The sequence below is a fragment of the Pan troglodytes genome, chromosome 19 (assembly GCF_028858775.2).
Source record: "Pan troglodytes isolate AG18354 chromosome 19, NHGRI_mPanTro3-v2.0_pri, whole genome shotgun sequence".
NCBI lineage: Eukaryota > Metazoa > Chordata > Mammalia > Primates > Hominidae > Pan > Pan troglodytes.
The window spans coordinates 39064496-39082443 of record NC_072417.2 but is presented as its reverse complement, the minus strand read 5'-3'; the positions used below and the strand labels follow the sequence as shown (position 1 = coordinate 39082443).

Genomic DNA, 17948 nt, shown 5'->3' with positions numbered 1-17948 from the left:
AAAAATGTATTGTTTTCTTCATGTAGATTTCATGCATTTCTTATTAAGTTTATTCCTGGATATTTTGTATTGTTATTTTTGTGAGCTAAATCTTTTTGTCTCCTTTTTTTTCTTTCTTTTTTTTTTTTTTTTTTTTTTTTTTTGAGACAGGGTCTCACTCTGTCCCCCAAGCTAGAATGCAGTGGCTCACCGAAACCTCTCGGCTCACTGCAACCTCTGAATCACTGGCTCAAGCAATCCTCCCACCTTAGCCTCCCAAGTAGCTGGGACTACAGGCGCATGCCACCCCACCCAGTTAATTTCTGTATTATTCGTAGAGACAGGGTGTCGCCATGTTGCCCAGGTTGGTCTTGAACTCCTGAGCTTAAGAGATCCACCCGCCTCAGCCTCCCAAATTGCTGAGGTGTGAACCACCGTGCCCAGCTATCTCCTATTTTAATTGGTTGTTTTAGTTGTATAGAAATGGTTTTGATTTTTATACATTGATATATTCTGCTATCTTACTTCATTCTCTCATTTGTTGTAATAGTATTTTAGTCGATTCTCTTCGATTTCCTAAATAAGCACAACATTTGTAATTCTTGAAGGTTTTGCATCCTTCCTTCTTATATTAATGCCTTAATTCTTTCTCTTATTGTACTGGTTGGGGCTTTCAGAATAATGTTCATTGATAACAACCATGGCAGCCTTCAACTTACAACTTTTGTGGTTTTCTGTGCCCAGAGTATCCATACAGAAATATCTGTGAGTCTAGAAATAACAATTAGCTCTGTGTACATCAGATAGAAGCAGTTAGCAAACACCCAGGTCTTGATAGCTGCCCTTTCACTGTGAAACTCCGTAGACTATTAGGGTTAAGGGAGCAGAGCTTTGATTGCTACTGTGAGTCCCAGAGAAAGGTGGATTGAGTCAGGGCCCCTCTCCTAACCCCAGAACACAATTCTTATACTGGAGTGGGCATGCCAGCACGTCCTCATTTCTTTCCCAGCACCACTGGCCTTGGTGAAGAGAAAGGAGCCACCTGTTTACTGAGCATCTACTATATACAAGGGGTTGTGCTGAGAACCTTAGACATATAAATTTATTTAATCCTCACAACCACCCTGTGGGTGAGTATTACTCCCTTGTTAACAAATGAGGAAACTGAGGCTCAGAGTGGGGAGTATGGAAGATCACACAGCTAACCATCACTTACAAATGGGTTCATTGCTGTCTGCCCCTGCACCCTCTTTTCTGAAATGGATATTTAGTACAGAACATTTTCCGCCTCCACTAAGAACTCTCTAAATGTTTTAGCATGCTCCACACTTGTGCCAGATGACCACCACTGTGCCCCGGCCAGCGTTGATATTACCTCTCTCCTTGGAATGAGATAGTCACTAGGGAAGAGCTGACTTGTCCATACCCTCAGGCCAGAAGCCAAATCCCAGAATTTGCTGGGCAGCAGTGCTGGTACTAGGTCCTTAGAGCCTTTAGCTCCAGGAAGAGACACAAATGGGCTTAGAGGCCAGTGCAAGGGTCAGGGAGACGGAGGAGGGAAAGAATGACCAGGGACAGGAGACAAGGGGATGGAGGGCAAAGAAGATGAGAAGGAAGCAGAGAGAAGAAGGTGAGGACAGGGTCTGGGGGAACAGCAGAGAAAGCTGTCAGGGAGCAGGGACAGGCTCCAGGCCTGAGTCCAGCTGGGACCAGGGAAGCCAATTCCTAGGGCTTCACCCTCAACATGAACTCTAAGGGGCCAGAGACCAGGGCAACAGCCACTCAGGTTTCTGTTTCTATCCTCCAAATAATGAAGAGTAGCCTGGGATGAAGACACAGAACCAGGGAGCCCCCATCTCCACCCCCACAGACACCCACATGCTCACACAGGACTAGGTTGCTGACCCACAGCAGAGACGTGTGCACAGACATGAGCATGTCAACACACGGACGACACACAGACCTGGGTCTGGGGACACAGAGACACAGACACAGGGGAAGACATGCAGACACACGCCCACCCAGGAGACAGATGTACAGACCCAGGGAGAGATGCAGACAGACTCGCATGTATCTGCCCCTGAGGGAGAGGGAGATGGGAGTCACCAGCACATGCTCCAGTGGGTGCACACGCCCCCACCCACAAGGAGACACCCTCGAGGTGCTGCGGGAGCTGTGGAGAGACAGACAGATGGCCGGCCCCATGGACAGACAGTTCCCAGCAAATCTGTGCTAATGCTTGGCCCTTGAAGGGCCCAACCTGTCCATGCCGTGCCTCAGAGAACCCTGGGCTGCCACCCAGCGCTGTTCCCCAGAACCTCATGAGTGGGCTCCATGAGCATACATGTGGCGGCCAGGCTCTCCTGACACACGTGCATGCTCCAACAGGCCTGTGCCCCACCTGTGGGTGGGGGGGCGACATCTCCCTTCTGGAGTGCAGGCGGGGGCCACGGGACAACCCCCTCCTCTACAAGCCACAGGCTGTGCGCACTGGCAGGGACAGGGGAGGGGGCCTGGGCTAGCTCAGGAGGAGGGAGGGGTTGGGGGGCCAGGGTGCGGCTGGGGCGGGCACGGGAGCCGGTACCTGTCAAACAAGAGCCAAGGAGCAAACTAGCTTCTTAGTCACCTTTCTCTTCTCCCCGTTTTGGCAGCAGCCCCTCCGGGCAAGGGGAAGCTGATATCATAATTATTGGCTCACCTGGCAGCTGCCTCCCCTCACCTGATGTCAGCACAGACACAGGACAGCCGAGCTGACGGACTGACAGACGGACAGAGCTCCTGGCCCCCCAGACCCGGGCCCCCACGCCGACCTGCTTCACTGAGCAGGTAAGAGGAGCCCCGGCCCAAGTCAGCCGTGGAGGCCAGCAGGGCCGGGCTGGGGCACGGGGAGGGCGTTCGCCTTTTTAACGGGGCTCAGGAGTGACGGGGAGCACCCAGGTTCTCACTGCAGCTCAAGGGAGACTCAGAATTCGGGTGAGTGCCTGGAGGCCAAGGGGCACCCCTTCCCCCACGTCCCCCTCCAGTTCCTTTTCTAGGTTGTCCAACTTGAATCCCTCTTGCTGTGGTGTGGGTCTCATTCTGGTGTGTGCTGGATTTTGTGTGTGTCTCTGTGTGTTGGAGATGCGCTCACCCACCCTGTGCTGGGAGGAAATGAGGACTCAAAAGTGTTAGATCTGGAAAACTAGAGCTGAAAGGTAGGGGGCCAAGTTCTCCGTGTAGTGGTTTTCCAGGTGAAGAAGGGAGAGCCCAGCTCTGGGAGCTGGGGAGCACCAAGAGTGTGTGCAGATCAAGGAATTGCTCAACATCTCCACGCAGCCTGGGCTGGGGTCTAGATGCCTGGGCCCATGCAGAGGCCTGGGTTGCAGAAAGGAGATGGTGCACCTTGTGGCGAAGCAGACAGGTGGCAAACAGGTGCTGTGGCCATGAGTTGATGCTGGGCTTAGGGCAGAGTCGCCTCCTATCCCCAGCTCCATTTCTCTCCCGCAAGACCCCTAAGGCAGAGTCCTGGTGAGCAGAGCTGGGCCAGGCAGGGAGCCCTGAGGCCTTTGGGGCCTAGAGTTGGGGGCGTGGGAAATGAAGGCCCTTAGGGAAATGGCCGAAGCAGCAGGAAGCCCCTGCCAGCTCCCCCGACTCCTCCCCACCCACTACCCGCTCAGATAAGGTTCTGGCATTCCCCGTGGAGTCCCCCAGGCCCTCCCTAAATATCCAAAGAAGCCCATCGGATGAAGAGTAGACTCTAGCAAGTGGGCGTGTTTGCCTCTTCTCTCGGCACCTACAGGCATGGGGGATATGTCTGGATGTGCTTTGTGGCAATGCACAACTGGTCAGTGGGAAGGGACCCGGGCGGAGGGGCTCATCTTGGGAAGTCATCCTATCCATCCCCTGCCCCTATGCCAGTCATTGCCCACATCGGGCAGGGCTGCCCCTCCTAGTTTTCCTAATCCCTGAAGGAGAACATCTGGTCAGTTTCCTCACAATCATGAAGTCCTTCCTGGAGCCTCTCTGAAGTCTTTACTGCTGCAGGGTCCAGCTCTGCTTGCCCGGTAGCCTTCTGCCTCCCGCACTGAGGAACACTAGTTCCTCGGATCCGAGGGCGGCGTTGCACTGCAGTCCTGTCCCCACCGGGCTTGGCTCAGAACCTTTTACCATCTTGCTCATTCCCTGACCACAAGACACAGGCAGTACAAGGGCACCCCGAGTGGATGGGGGAAGGGGCAGCGCCTCCTATCCTGGTCCCTTTCTCTTGTGGCTCTGTGAGGGGTCCAGGGTGAGCCAGGCAGGGACAGAGCCAGGCTGAGTCCTGGAGAGGGGCAGACGGGGTGAGGGCTGCCCCAGGTTGGGGATCCTCAAAGGCGAAGGAGCCACAGGGAGAGGCGCATGTCCTCCCGGCTCCCCGCCCAGCCCCGCCCCGCCCGCGCTGCCTGTGCGAGCTCAGCTCCCGGCTCCAGGGCCTGCCGAGGCACGCTGCACCCCCAGGCCCGGCGCCTCACTCACTCCCAGAGCCAGAAACCTGTTCTCCCGGGAATGCCAGGGAGTTCTCAGAGGACTTTATTTCCCAGGGGCTCAGGGAGCCCCAGAATCTTCTGGACCAGTGGGTCCTGGGAAACTAGAGAAAAATTAGGGGGCTTAGGACCCCTCCCTGCTCCCCAGCTTTGTCTCATCCACGCACTGACGCCACATTGCCTCCAACCAACAGCCGTCTTCACCGTGAGAAGGCTTCATCGCGAGAAGGCTTAGGAAAGTTAAAGACAAGGGGGAAAGCCCACTGGTGACATGTGCCTTCTGTCATGTGCCATCCGTTGCCTCAGGGAAAGCCTTCCTTTCCCCCCATCCCCCAGACAGTCTCATCTGGCCTCTAAGAAAGCAACATATCGCTTCCTTCCTTGGACTCTTCACCTTCTCTAGCTAGGAAGTCCTTCCTGATGTCTAACCTCTCCCTTTCTGGCTTGAGTTGACACCTGGTCTTCATGGACCAGCAGAACCCCCATTGCCTGCACAGGGCCCAGGCACATAGGCAGAGACTGTTCTAAGTCACATTGAAATGCCCTGGTTGCTTGGGCGCTGGCAGGGACAGAAAGGCCCCACTCTCGCTGCCCCTCTTATTCTCTCTGACTCCACATTCTGTCGAAGTTGCGGTCCGCTTCTGCCTGCCTCCCCGTCTGCCCATAACAGAAGGATGGAGGGGACCGAGGTCCTGCAGGTATGCCCTCCCCTCTGTCCTTCCAAATCACAGCCTGCCATCCCTGCTGTGGCTGGCAGAGGGGAGTTCAGGAAACCAGGATTGGCTTCTGCAGCAGGAGTGACTGACAGAGTTCAGAGAAAGTTCTCAGCATTTTAGGTTGAGTTTGACTGGACTATGTGACCACAGGAGGTGGTTTCCTGAGTGGAGAGGCAACCATTGATCTGGGGTGGGGGGGGTTGGGCTGGCAACATGCCCAGGAGCTGGGGAAGGATGAGAGGACCTCCAGGAGCTGGGGAAAGACAAGATGACCTCTGGGAGAGGGCCTCCCACAAGCACGAACCACATGGTTCCAGAATACATTGGGTCTTTCCAGCTTATTCATCTCCATCCCCTGCCCCTCCCTCCCTCTCTGTGCCCAACTCCAACCTCATCCCTGACCCTTCCACCCGTCTCTGTCTCTTTCCCCATCATAACCTATCTCCATTCCCACCTTCAATCCCGCCCAGCCCCCTTCCTACTCATCCCCGTCCCCAAACTTGCCTCCATCACCACCACCCCATCCTGCTCCTTCCTCCTTACCTCATCTCCTCACTCCCACCTCCAACCACACTCCTATCCCCATCTCCACCTCCTGCTCCATTCCTCAGGATGGATCTCCTCCTATGTCACAGGTTCCCTTGGAGTCTAACACCCCTCACCAGCATCCCCGCCAGGTTCTGGGGTGTCCCCCAGGTTGTCTGAGCATTGAGGAAAAGCCCAGAGCCATGCCAATAGACAAAACGAGCAGGACAAGATCATCCCTGAAGCAGCCCTTAGCTTCCTCATCCTATCTGGGCGGTAAAGGCTGGATGCTCACCAAACAGTAAAAATGAGTTCAGATGCAACAAGACAAGTGGAGGGCTGGCGCCCAGACAGACCTCCACACTGCGGGCATGTGGCAGTGAAGGGGGGATGGAGAGACACCCTCATAGAGCCCCAAAGCGGGGCCGGGGCAGCCTTTCTCAGGGGGCTGGGAGCGTAACTGATCCTATCAGGCATGGCGGGCCAAGGAAGAGGGGGCATGGAAGCAGGAGCAGGGATTTTTAGGGTTGATTAGGAGTGCGCATCCCCGGGTCTCTACCCTGCCTGTGGCCCTTGCTTAGTCAGCTCAGATTAATGGGGCCAGGGAGAGAATTCGCTGAATCGTGATCTCTTGGGGAACTTGACTGGAGAGCCAGCTGTGAGTCATGGAGAAAAGGGAACCTGTGCTCTCACAGCTACTCTAGAAGCTTCCAGGGGTAGGCAACCCTCCAGATCCTCCCATCCCCTTCCAGAATGCAACAGAAAGCCCACTGCAAGGTCTGACCCTCGCCCTCCACCCCATGCTCACAGGAGGATGCACGGTCAGTCAGCTCCAAATCCTGCCCTCATACACCCTCCGGGGCCTTCAGGGCTCCCCCCACTGCCTCTGACAAACTACAGCACAGAGACACACATACACACAGAGACACACACACACAGAGACACACGCACACAGACACACACACCCAGACACATGCACAGAGATACATACATGCACACACGCATACATATATACATACAGAGAGACACACACAGAGACACACACAGACACACGTGCACGCACACACACAGAATGAGAATGGGGTGCATCCCTGGAACCAGATTGCCTGGAGACAGTTGGAGGTCCCACTTACACTTGTAAATTCCATAGCCATGTCCCAGACTGCACCAGCCCAACAGTCTCGGAAGGCATAGAATGTACATGAGGAAGGACACACACACACACACGCACGCACACACACACACACACACATCGCTGTGAACAGAAAACCCAATTATCAGACTCTGCACTTAGCACCCCTCCTCCACGCAGGCCCAGAGTGACCACAGCAGTCTTCACTGTCAGTGGGGGCAGTGTCCCCAGCTTCCTCTGGAGAGGGTTCCTGGAGCCCACGTTGGGCACCAAGAGCATGTGGCTTCATAGAGGTGGCTCTGCTTCTCTGTGCCTTCCCGTAAGCGTGGTCAATCTGCCTAAAGTGGGAAGGGTTTTGGAGAAAAAATTATTTGGGGTGGCAATGCCAAATCCAATATGATCTGAGGGTGGTCAAGGGAGAAAGATGGCAGCTGGAGCCACGGAGCTGGATGGGCTCAGGAAAATGCCCCCAGAGCCTGCCCCTTCTCCAGGGACATGATTAGGTGCTGAGAGCTGCTTCCCATAGCCCCAGCACCTGGAGGAAGGAGCAGCGCACAGATGCCTGCATAGCAGGGAACAATCTCTCCCACTGGTGGGACCTCGGTTTCCCCATCTGTCAGATAAAGAGGGGCTTGGGTGGGAGGGCCTCCCAGTGCACTTCTCACTTCAAGGCTTAGTAAGTTCAAGGAGATAACCACCTGCCCATCCCCTGTGCAAGATGGCGTTGGGAGAGGAGGTGCACCAGTATGTATTTGTCTTGTACTAAATCTGTATTATTAGTAGTGGTGGCAGAATTAATATCCTTAATAATAGATTGGTATTAATGAGCAGTTCTGATAATGATATGTACAGAATGTGAGAGGCCCCTGGCCCAACGGACAGTGGGATCCTGGGCCATTTCTTTGCCCCCACTCAGGTGGACAGGCAAAGAGCGAGCGCACCAGCAGGACGAGGGCCCTCTTGACCATCCCCCTGGGGCACACCCCTAGGAAGGGCAGATGTTTGAAGGTAAAAAGATCTCACTCAGCCCCATCCCACTCCTGAAAACAGGCCTGGGACCCCAGGGGAGGAGGCAGGGGCACCAGACAAGCTGGTGCTGGTTTAACTTCTGAGGATTTTGACATTCTGGTTCTCACTCGGTCCCCAGGACAGCCAGATGAGGTATGTAGGGCAAAGATGAGGACTCCATTTTATAAAGGAGGGAACAAGGTTTATTCTCATGACTAGCCCACACTGAGAGCAGAGCTGGGAAAGGACCCTCCTGCAGTCCTTGGTCAGGAGGACTCACTGTGAGGGAAAAGGGGGATTCTGTAGGGAAGCCAGGATCTGGGCTCAGTGAAGGCGTCCAGAGATTATAACGCCAGGTTACGGGGGAGGTGAGACCAAGCTCCAACATCCCTGTTGGTCTCACAGATCAAATCCTCTGCTGCCAATCACTGCCACAGCCCAACAACTCCAAAGCCAATTACCTACACAGCCCACAGGAGGCTGGGGGTGGGACCATCGGGCTCAGCCCTGGGTGACTTCATTACAGGGGTAGGACTTCCGGGCCACAGGGACCCAGAGCTAATGAGTGCTTAGAGGTCAGCCACTTCATCCCATACCTCAGCCCATTTCTCCATCCCCTTCAGCCAGTGAAGCTGGAGGAAGCTTGTTGTAGGAGGGATGAAGGCAAGGCTTCACAATCTGTGCAAAAGCCTCCTGGTCCTTCACTCATGCCCCATCTCATCAGCCATTCTTTGGCCCTTATCACAGCTGGGCAGACTGAGGATTTCAGGGAACTTTCTTCTCTAGAAACCAATGTCTAAGGCCTCAGATCACTGCTTTCTGAACACTGCCCCCTGGAAGGATCAAGCAGGCAACAAGTTCCTCCTTCTCAAAAGTCCAGCTTTCCAGTCAAGCCCTGAGTGGTTCTAGGCCACCTTGTCCACCTCCAAGTCCTAGGTCAGGCCAGTTCTCACCATCAGACTCAGCCATGGCTTCAAAAAATCCCTGGGAATAGGTGAGCACCGTGGCATGCACTTTTAGTCTCATATACTCCAGAGGCTGAGGCGAGAGCCTAGGAGTTTGAGACCAGCCTGGGCAACAAAGCAAGACCCCATCTCTAGAACCTGGGGAAGGTGGGGGTGGGAGAACCTTCTCCTTAAACTGCCTGTCCAAGGGGGTTTTATGTTTTTGGAACTGGGAATTCCCCTCCCCCACTAACCTTGGCGGGGCAAGCTTGCTGACCTTGCTTCTGGGAGCAAGATGTTGGGGTAGGCTCCCAGCCTCAGAGCCTGGACTCCACAGTAGCCAGGGAGGCAGGAGGGTGGAGGAGGCAAACCATGAATGACACCCACAAGTAAGAGCAAAAGATCCCTGGAGGCCGAGGATGCTTAGGTGGGAGATCTCTGTCAAGGAGCATCTAAGGAGTAGGAAGAACCCAGTAGGGCTGATCTCTCAGACTAGCAGAGGAGAGAAGGGGTCCTAGTAGGTACGTCTCAGAAGGGAATGGATGGGAGCTTTGAGGGGTAGCATTTCTTGTTTCCTTGAAACAAAACACCCCTTTCTTTCCATCTACAAAATAAACATCCCCAGCTTGGCCAACATGGCAAAACCCCATCTCTGCTAAAAATACAAAAGTTAACCAGGCTTGGTGCTGCCCGCCTGTAATCCCAGCTTCTTGGGAGGCTGAGGCAGGAGAATCGCTTGAACCCAGGAGGTGGAGGTTGCAGTGAGCCAAGATTGCACCACTGCACTCCACCCTGGGTGACAGAGTGAGACTTTGTCTCAAATAAACAAACAAAAAAACCAGAATAAACATTCACGGGTAGGTCAAGGACATCCATCCATCTATCCCACTAAATATTCATCCTTTACACTACAGATACTCACAGAAATAAAAATACTTAAAATAAAAAAATAAAACATTCATCTATCTGTCTGTTGATTTGTCCATCTGTCCAGCTTTCCATCCATCAATCTCTCCATCCGATGATCTGTCCATTCATCCAACTGTTCATCTTTACATACATAAATACATCTATCTATCCACCCATCCATCCAGAGAGGTCAGGCTCCAGTTGGCCTCCTCAGGGCTGCTAGGAAGGGCCTGTGGTCCTGTGGCATTTATGGGGCATGTGACCTGCCTGCCTGGCCTGGGGAGACAGCCCCGCCTCAGCCCTCGGGCAGGGGGCCGGTCCAGGCATGTGGGAGTATTTATACCTCGATGGAGGCTCCTGGGGAGCTGCAGGCTGAATGACTCCCCGAAGCGGTGATGGTGGCCATGACCCAGAGCCCACTGTGAGTGCTTGGATTTGGCTCCTTTGGGGCCATGGCTGGGTGGCAGAGGTTAGAGAGGGGCTGGAGAGATGGGAAGCTGCCCAGAGGCAGCCAGGGATGGCAAAAAGGAAGGGGTGCTGGGCAAAGGAGAGTGGGAGACTGGTCGCTGTTGGAGTCAGGCATCTGAAGCAAAGCTGGGACCCTCCCTGCAGAAGGGATGAGTCTATTGCCCTTAAAGAGGCTCTGGTGGGTGGCTTGGTGAATGGCAGGAAGGACAGGACAAGAGGACTAAGATTACAATAAATAGGGATTAGAGATCTGGAAGAACCTCCAGGTCGGCCCAAGGCTCAAGTGCTTTTCCAGGATGGGCGTACTAGGCAATGCTCTGGGACCAGCCTGCTTCCAGAGGCACATGGGAATGCTGAAGAGTCTTTAGGAGAAGCCTGATTTGGGGACTGGAATGACTCAGCTGCAGGTGTCGGTGGTCACATGGAGGAAAGCGTCACCTGGGGGACATGGTGGCTTTTCATCCTTTGTTCTCCCCACTCCCCTCCCTGCCCATTCTGTCCCTACCTGCTCTGTACTTGAGTCAGATCTCAAGGCAGGGGCACGCAACCCATTTTCCGAAACTGATGCTGGGTTAAGAGCCAGGGAGGCCAGAATTTTGCCCTCAGAACTTCCAACATTGATGGGGAGAAAGGAGCTAGAAACCCCCTCTTTCTTGGCATTCCCAGACCCCGAGTTTCCTCGGGTGCCCAAGCCTCAGGCAGAGCCCCCAGGTCCTTCCCTGCCACCCCCATAATTGCCGAGCTGCTCCAGGGGACCCCTCCCAGCAGCCTGTCGGGTGGAGCCCTGGGTGGGGCTACAGGCCAGCACCCGGCCGGCCGAGCCCCACCCCTCGTAAAACATGCTGCCGCAGCCAGCAACAGAAACCATTAAGGTGGAACTGAGCTGTCCCCACCTCACTCATAAAGAGTGGATAGGAGGCCGCCAGGTGGGAGGCAGCAGGGAGCGTGAAGAGAGCCTGGGGAGGACCCTTGGTGCCCCAGGCCTGTCTGTCCCTGTGATTCAGTTGCCCACAGGGGAGGCAGGGACAGACCCTCCCAAGGAAACCTCCAACGTCGCCCCCACCCACCTTTCAGGCTTGAGCAGGGAGGCTGAGGCGTTACCAAGGTGGGGCCGTGTAGCGTAATGGTTCAGCATGCTGGCTTTGAAGCCCGGGTCGGAATCCTGGGGAGCGTAATTTACTAGCTGAGTGAACTTGGGCAAGTCAGGTTAACCTCTCTGAGTCTCAGTTTCCTCATCTATAAAATGGGATGATAATACAGCTCCTCCTTCCTGGGATGTAAAAACTCAGCCAAGTCTTCCTGATCTCCTTGAGGATGTCCTCAGGGGGGCCCCACATAAAGGCAGAGGAGGGGTGAGGTCCCTGCTGACAGCTCTGTGGGCCAGATACACCTTTACAGGGTACATATCTCCACAGGGTGCACACCTCTATGAGGTACACACCTCCACAGGGTACACACTTCCACAGGGTACACACCTCCAAAGAGTACAGAGTACATACCTCCACAGGGTACACACCTCCACAGGGTACACCCCTTCATAGGTGTACACATCTCCACAGGGTACACCCTCCACAGGTGTGCACATTTCCAAGGTGTATACACTTCCACAGGTGAACATACCTCCACAGGTGAACACACTTCCGCAGGGTACATACTTCCACAAGTGTACACCCCTTCACAGAGGTACACCCCTCCATGTGGTACACACTTCTAGAGGGTAAACACTTCCACAGATGAACATACCTCCACAGGCTACACATCTCCACAGGTGTACACCCCTGCAAAAGTATAGACTTCCACAGGTGTACACAACTCCACAGGGTATACAGTTCCATTGGTGAATATACCTCCACAGGTGTACACTCCTCAACAGGTATACACCCCTCCATAAGTATACACACTTTCACAGGTGTACACCCCTCCACAGTGTACATACCTCCAAAGGTGAACACCATTCCCCAGGTGTATACACCTCCACAGATATACATACCTTCACAGGCGTACACACCTCCACAGGGTACACACTTCCACAGGTGAACATATCTCTACAGTGTCCATACCTTCACAGGGTACACATTTCCACAGGTATACCCTCCTCAACAGGTGTACACCCCTCCACAAGTATACACATATCCACAGGGGTACACACCTCCACAGGATCCATACTTCCACAAGGTATACAACTCCACAGGATCCATAACTCCACAGGATACACACCTCCACAGGATCCATACCTCCACAGGGTACACATCTCCACAGGGTACACACCTCCACAGGATCCTTACCTCCACAGGGTACACACCTCCACAGGATCCATACCTCCAAAGGGTACACATCTCCAGAGGATACACATCTCCACAGAATCCATACCTCCACAGGGTACACACCTCTACAGGGTACACACTGCCACAGGATCCACACCTCCACAAGGTACACACCTCCACAGGTTACATACCTCCACAGGATCCATACCTCCATAGGGTACACACCTCCACAGGATCCATACCATCACGGGGTACATGCCTGCACAGAGTACATACCTCCACAGGATCCACACCTCCACAGGGTACACACTTCCACAGAGTACACACCTCCACAGGATCCATACCTCCAAAGGGTACACATCTCCACAGGGTACACACCTCCACAGGGTACAGGGTACACACCTCCACAGGGTACAGGGTACACGCCTCCACAGGGTGCACACCTCCACAGGGTACACACCTCCACAGGGTACAGGGTACACACCTTCATGGGATCCATACTTCCACAGGGTACACACCTCCACAGGGTACACACCTCCACAGGATCCATACCTCCACAGGATACACACCTCCACAGGATCCATACCATCACGGGGTACATGCCTCCACAGAGTACACACCTCCACATGATCCACACCTCCACAGGGTACACACTTCCACAGGGTACACACCTCCACAGGGTACCCACCTCCACAGGATACACACCTCCACAGGATCCATACCTCCACAGGGTACACACCTCCACAGGGTACACACTTCCATAGGGTACACACTTCCACAGGGTACACATCTCCACAGGATCCATACCTCCACAGGGTACACACTTCCACAGGGTACACACGTCCACAGGATACAGGGTACACACCTCCACAGGATACACACCTCCATAGGGTACACACCTCCACATGGTACACACCTTCATAGGATCCATACCTCCATAGGGTACACACCTCCACAGGATCCATACTATCATGGGGTACATGCCTCCACAGAGTACATACCTCGACAGGATCCACACCTCCACAGGGTACACACTTCCACAGGGTACACACCTCCACAGGGTACTCAACGCCACAGGGTACACACCTCCACAGGATCCATATCTCCACAGGGTACACACTTCCATAGGGTACACACCTCCACAGGGTACACACCTCCACAGGGTACAGGGTACACACCTCCACAGGGTGCACACCTCCACAGGGTACACACCTCCACAGGGTACAGGGTACACACCTCCATGGGATCCACACTTCCACAGGGTACACACCTCCACAGGGTACACACCTCCACAGGATCCATACCTCCACAGGATACACACCTCCACAGGATCCATACCATCACGGGGTACATGCCTCCACAGAGTACATACCTCCACAGGATCCACACCTCCACAGGGTACACACTTCCACAGGGTACACACCTCCACAGGGTACCCACCTCCACAGGATACACACCTCCACAGAGCACACACCTCCACAGGATCCATACCTCCACAGGGTACACACCTCCACAGGGTACACACCTCCACAGGGACACACCGCCACAGGGTACACACCTCCACAGGATCCATACCTCCACAGGGTACACACCTCCACAGGGTACACACTTCCATAGGGTACACACTTCCACAGGGTACACCTCTCCACAGGATCCATACCTCCACAGGGTACACACTTCCACAGGGTACACACTTCCACAGGATACAGGGTACACACCTCCACAGGGTACACACCTCCATAGGGTACACACCTCCACATGGTACACACCTTCATAGGATCCATACCTCCATAGGGTACACACCTCCACAGGATCCATACCATCATGGGGTACATGCCTCCACAGAGTACATACCTCCACAGGGTACACACTTCCACAGAGTACACACCTCCACAGGATCCATACCTCCACAGGGTACACACCTCCACAGGATCCATACCTCCACAGGGTACACACCTCCACAGGGTACACACCTCCACAGGGTACATGCCTCCACAGGGTACATGCCTGCACAGGGTACACACCTCCACAGGATCCATACCTCCACAGGATCCATACCTCCACAGGGTACACACCTCCACAGGGTACACACCTCCATAGGGTACACACCTCCACATCGTACACACCTTCATAGGATCCATACCTCCATAGGGTACACACATCCACAGGGTACATGCCTCCACAGGACACAGGGTACACACCTCTGCAGGGTACACACCTCCACATCTTACACACCTTCATAGGATCCATACCTCCATAGGGTACACACATCCACAGGGTACACACCTCCACAGGATACAGGGTACACACCTCCGCAGGGTACACACCTCCACAGGGTACTCACCTCCACAGGGTACACACCTTCACAGGATCCATACCTCCATAGGGTACACACCTCCACAGGATCCATACCTCCATAGGGTACACACCTCCACAGGGTACACACCTCCGCAGGGTACACTCCTCCACCAGGTACACACCTCCACAGGATTAGCCTCAGCATCTTTAGATGCAAATGGTCCCAGGGCCTCGTTTGACTTATAGAGGAACTGAAGTACAGAAAGGGGAAGTGAGTTATCCAACATCACACAGCCAGCACAATGTCTCCTGGCTCCCACTCCTAAACGGCCCCCTCTGCCTGAGTCCTAAGGAGCCAAGAGAAGGCTCTCTGAGAGGTGGGGAGATGTTGATGGGTAGAGCGGGCGCAGGCCGGCTGTTTGTGAGAAGGGCACAGAGCAGGAATGCAGTAATGATGACTGTTGATCCTTGATGATTATTGATCCTGTTGTCAGTCTTTCTGGGGAATTTCTCACTCGTCATCCCCTCTACTCAAGTCAAAGGGCCGTTTCTTTCTTCTCTCTGATGCCAGGGCAGATCAAGTCCACCTCTTCCATCCCCACTCCCCAAGGATCATGGCAGGCGGAAGGTGGCCAGAATGCCCAGACGCTGAAAAGGTCTTTGGTCAAGGTTTTGCCAGGGGTGCCCTCCTGGAGAGTCAGCGTCTGGCGGTATGGTCATGGCTCTCAAGAACTGAGAGTCAGATGTGGTTTTCAGTCAGCTGTGTAACCCTGCGCAGGTCATTTCTTCTCTCTGGGCCTCAATTTTCTCCCCTAAAAAAATGGGCTTGATGACCTTGCTCCCCTGACAGTGGTGTGTTGGTAAATGTTCACCAGTCAGCTTTCAAAAGTAAATAAATCATAATGTTTAAAAAGGCTCTGATTTGTAGGATTTGCTAATTTCCATGGGCAAATACTCCCACTGTGGCTGATCTCCACCAATTTCACTGGACATGGAGTTGGGAAGAAATGGGCACAATTGGCTCTCATGAGCCCTTGCCAACTGGCTGTGCACACCATTGCCCCCTACCCTCTGGGGCAAAGGGAGGATAACATGAGACAAGAGATACAAAAGTGCAGAGGGGCTGGGCGCGGTGGTGCACACCTGTAATCTCAGCACTTTGGGAGGCTAAGGCGGGAGGATCAGTTGAGCCCAGGAAGTCGAGGCTGCAGTGAGTGATGATTGTGCCACTGCACTCCAGCCTGGGCGACAGCAAGACCTTGTCTCAAAAAAAAAAAAAGTGCAGAGGAAACTTCAGAGTGCACTGCAGATGTGGAACTGCGGCGAAGGGACCCCAGGGCACAGTCTGCCAGTGAGAGCCTCAGCCTCTAGTCCAGGAAGCAGGTGGTTGTGGGTTGTGGGTACCCATATTGAGGGGCAGTTCATGAGAGTGATCTGGAGGAGCTCCCGGAATCTGAGAAGGCAGGAGAGCTGACTGGGCCTCCTGTGCTGGTATTTTCTGATACTTGCACACACATCCCATCCAGTTCCAGTGCTCCCTGAAACTGGAACAGGCAGGATAAAGGTTGGACCTCTATGAAAGATCCCTTCTGAATGCAGATGTCAGCCCCAGGACACTGGGGCCAGCAGAGAGACCTCCCGAGAGATCCAAAACAACAGAGTCAACCCCCCTCCTCTCCACATAAGTCCCAGAAGTTTCTACAGACACTAGCTCTACCACATGGGAAAGGCGGAAATGACCTCTGAGGCCAGAGAGTCAGGAAGAGGGAAGTTTAGCCTCTGCCAATGGGAGAGGACAATGTCAAGGACCTGGAGGTAGAAGGCAGGAGAAGGCAGGAAAGGGGAGTTCCCTTCCTGATGCTCCCCCTCCCCCCACCCCCATAACTCAGGCCTTAAACAAACTCTTTCCCACTGCTAATTATTAATAATAGCTATCATTTATTGAGCATGTACTATGTGTTAAGCTATTTACAAGCAATATTTTATTAATCCTCCAGAGAGGTAAGTATTTATTAGTCCTATTTTACAGATGAGGAAACTGAGGCATGGGGAAGGAAGTTAAGCATCATGCCCAACCAAAGTCCCACAGTTCCTGCGATTCAAATCCAGCCCTGACTCCAGGTCGTCCAGCTTCAGGGATTCTGCCAGCTACTCCAGGGAAGGGTCAGGGCCAAGGCAGCCTCATCCAGGTTCCTGCAGTGAGCCCTTCCCAGTGATGGACAGGAGCCCCTCATAAACACCAGTCAGAGGGCTTCTGACCAGCCCCTGAGGACCCCCTCTCTCCTGGGCCGTGTGGCCTTAGGAAAGTCACTTTACCTGTTCCCTGGGTCTCACTTGTAGAATAGAGCTTTAGCTGCAACCAAGGGGGCATCATGGTCACCAAATCAGGAGTCCCCACTTACAAAACCTGCCCAGATGAATCCCAGAGGACCAGTCAGGAACCTCTGCATCCTTAATGCAAATTAAGGGGTAGGCCTCTGAACTCTGCATAACTTCCTTGGTTCTCATCCTGTCCCCGGGGGATTGGAGGAGGTAGCAGGGTGGTTTGGCCAAGCAAGGCTATGAAAGTCATGGCTGTGAACTGAAGCCTCTGTTAAGGCCTCTGACATACAGGAACTTGGCTGGAGCTGGAGATGATGTTCTGGAGAATAGGGAACAGGTGCAAGAATGGGGTGAGGCCGACACTGCGGGGATCATTCTGGGCAGGCCAGACCCTCAGGAGGCGGTGCAGGCCTGAGCTGGAGTTCAGAGAGGCCTCCCCAGGTTCACATCTGCAGGGGAGCAGTGCTGGGGTCTGAGGCCAGGCTGAGTGAAGGCCAGGCAGGCAAGGAGGGCTAGCAAGGGCAGCTGCCACCTGGGGCTGGGTCTTCAGCCAATCGCCCCAGGACTGCCAGGCCTGAGGCAACGAGAGCATCAGAGAAGCTGTAGAGCCTGGGGCCAAAGGCCCCTGCAGCCACACTTGGCCAGCAGTGGCCAGATGCATGACACATGTCCTCGAGCATTTTCCCTGTGCCAGCACCTCATGCACACCATCCTCACGATGACCCTGCGAGGTGGGTCTGTGTGCCCCATTTCTCAGATGCGGAAAGTGAGGCACAGAGAGCTACACAGTTTGTTCAAAGTCACACAGCCAGAAAGTCACAAAGCTGGGGCTGGAATTCAGTTGGGCTTGACTCCAAATCCTTGCTCTAAAACACCGTGCT

The 17948-nt window shown here is 54.1% G+C and overlaps 1 protein-coding gene across 2 annotated transcripts in view; it reads left to right on the top strand.

Annotated features, from left to right (window-relative positions):
- The first annotated feature begins 2633 nt into the window (after positions 1-2633).
- FOXN1 (forkhead box N1) overlaps positions 2634-17948 on the top strand; it is a 32951-nt gene continuing 17636 nt past the window's right edge. The window contains exon 1 of one of the 2 annotated variants that reach the window (XM_063798858.1): positions 2634-2805. The gene's annotated coding sequence lies outside the window, so the exon portion shown is untranslated. The remainder of the gene's footprint in view (positions 2806-17948) is intronic. The other variant, XM_063798857.1, reaches the window with a different exon arrangement.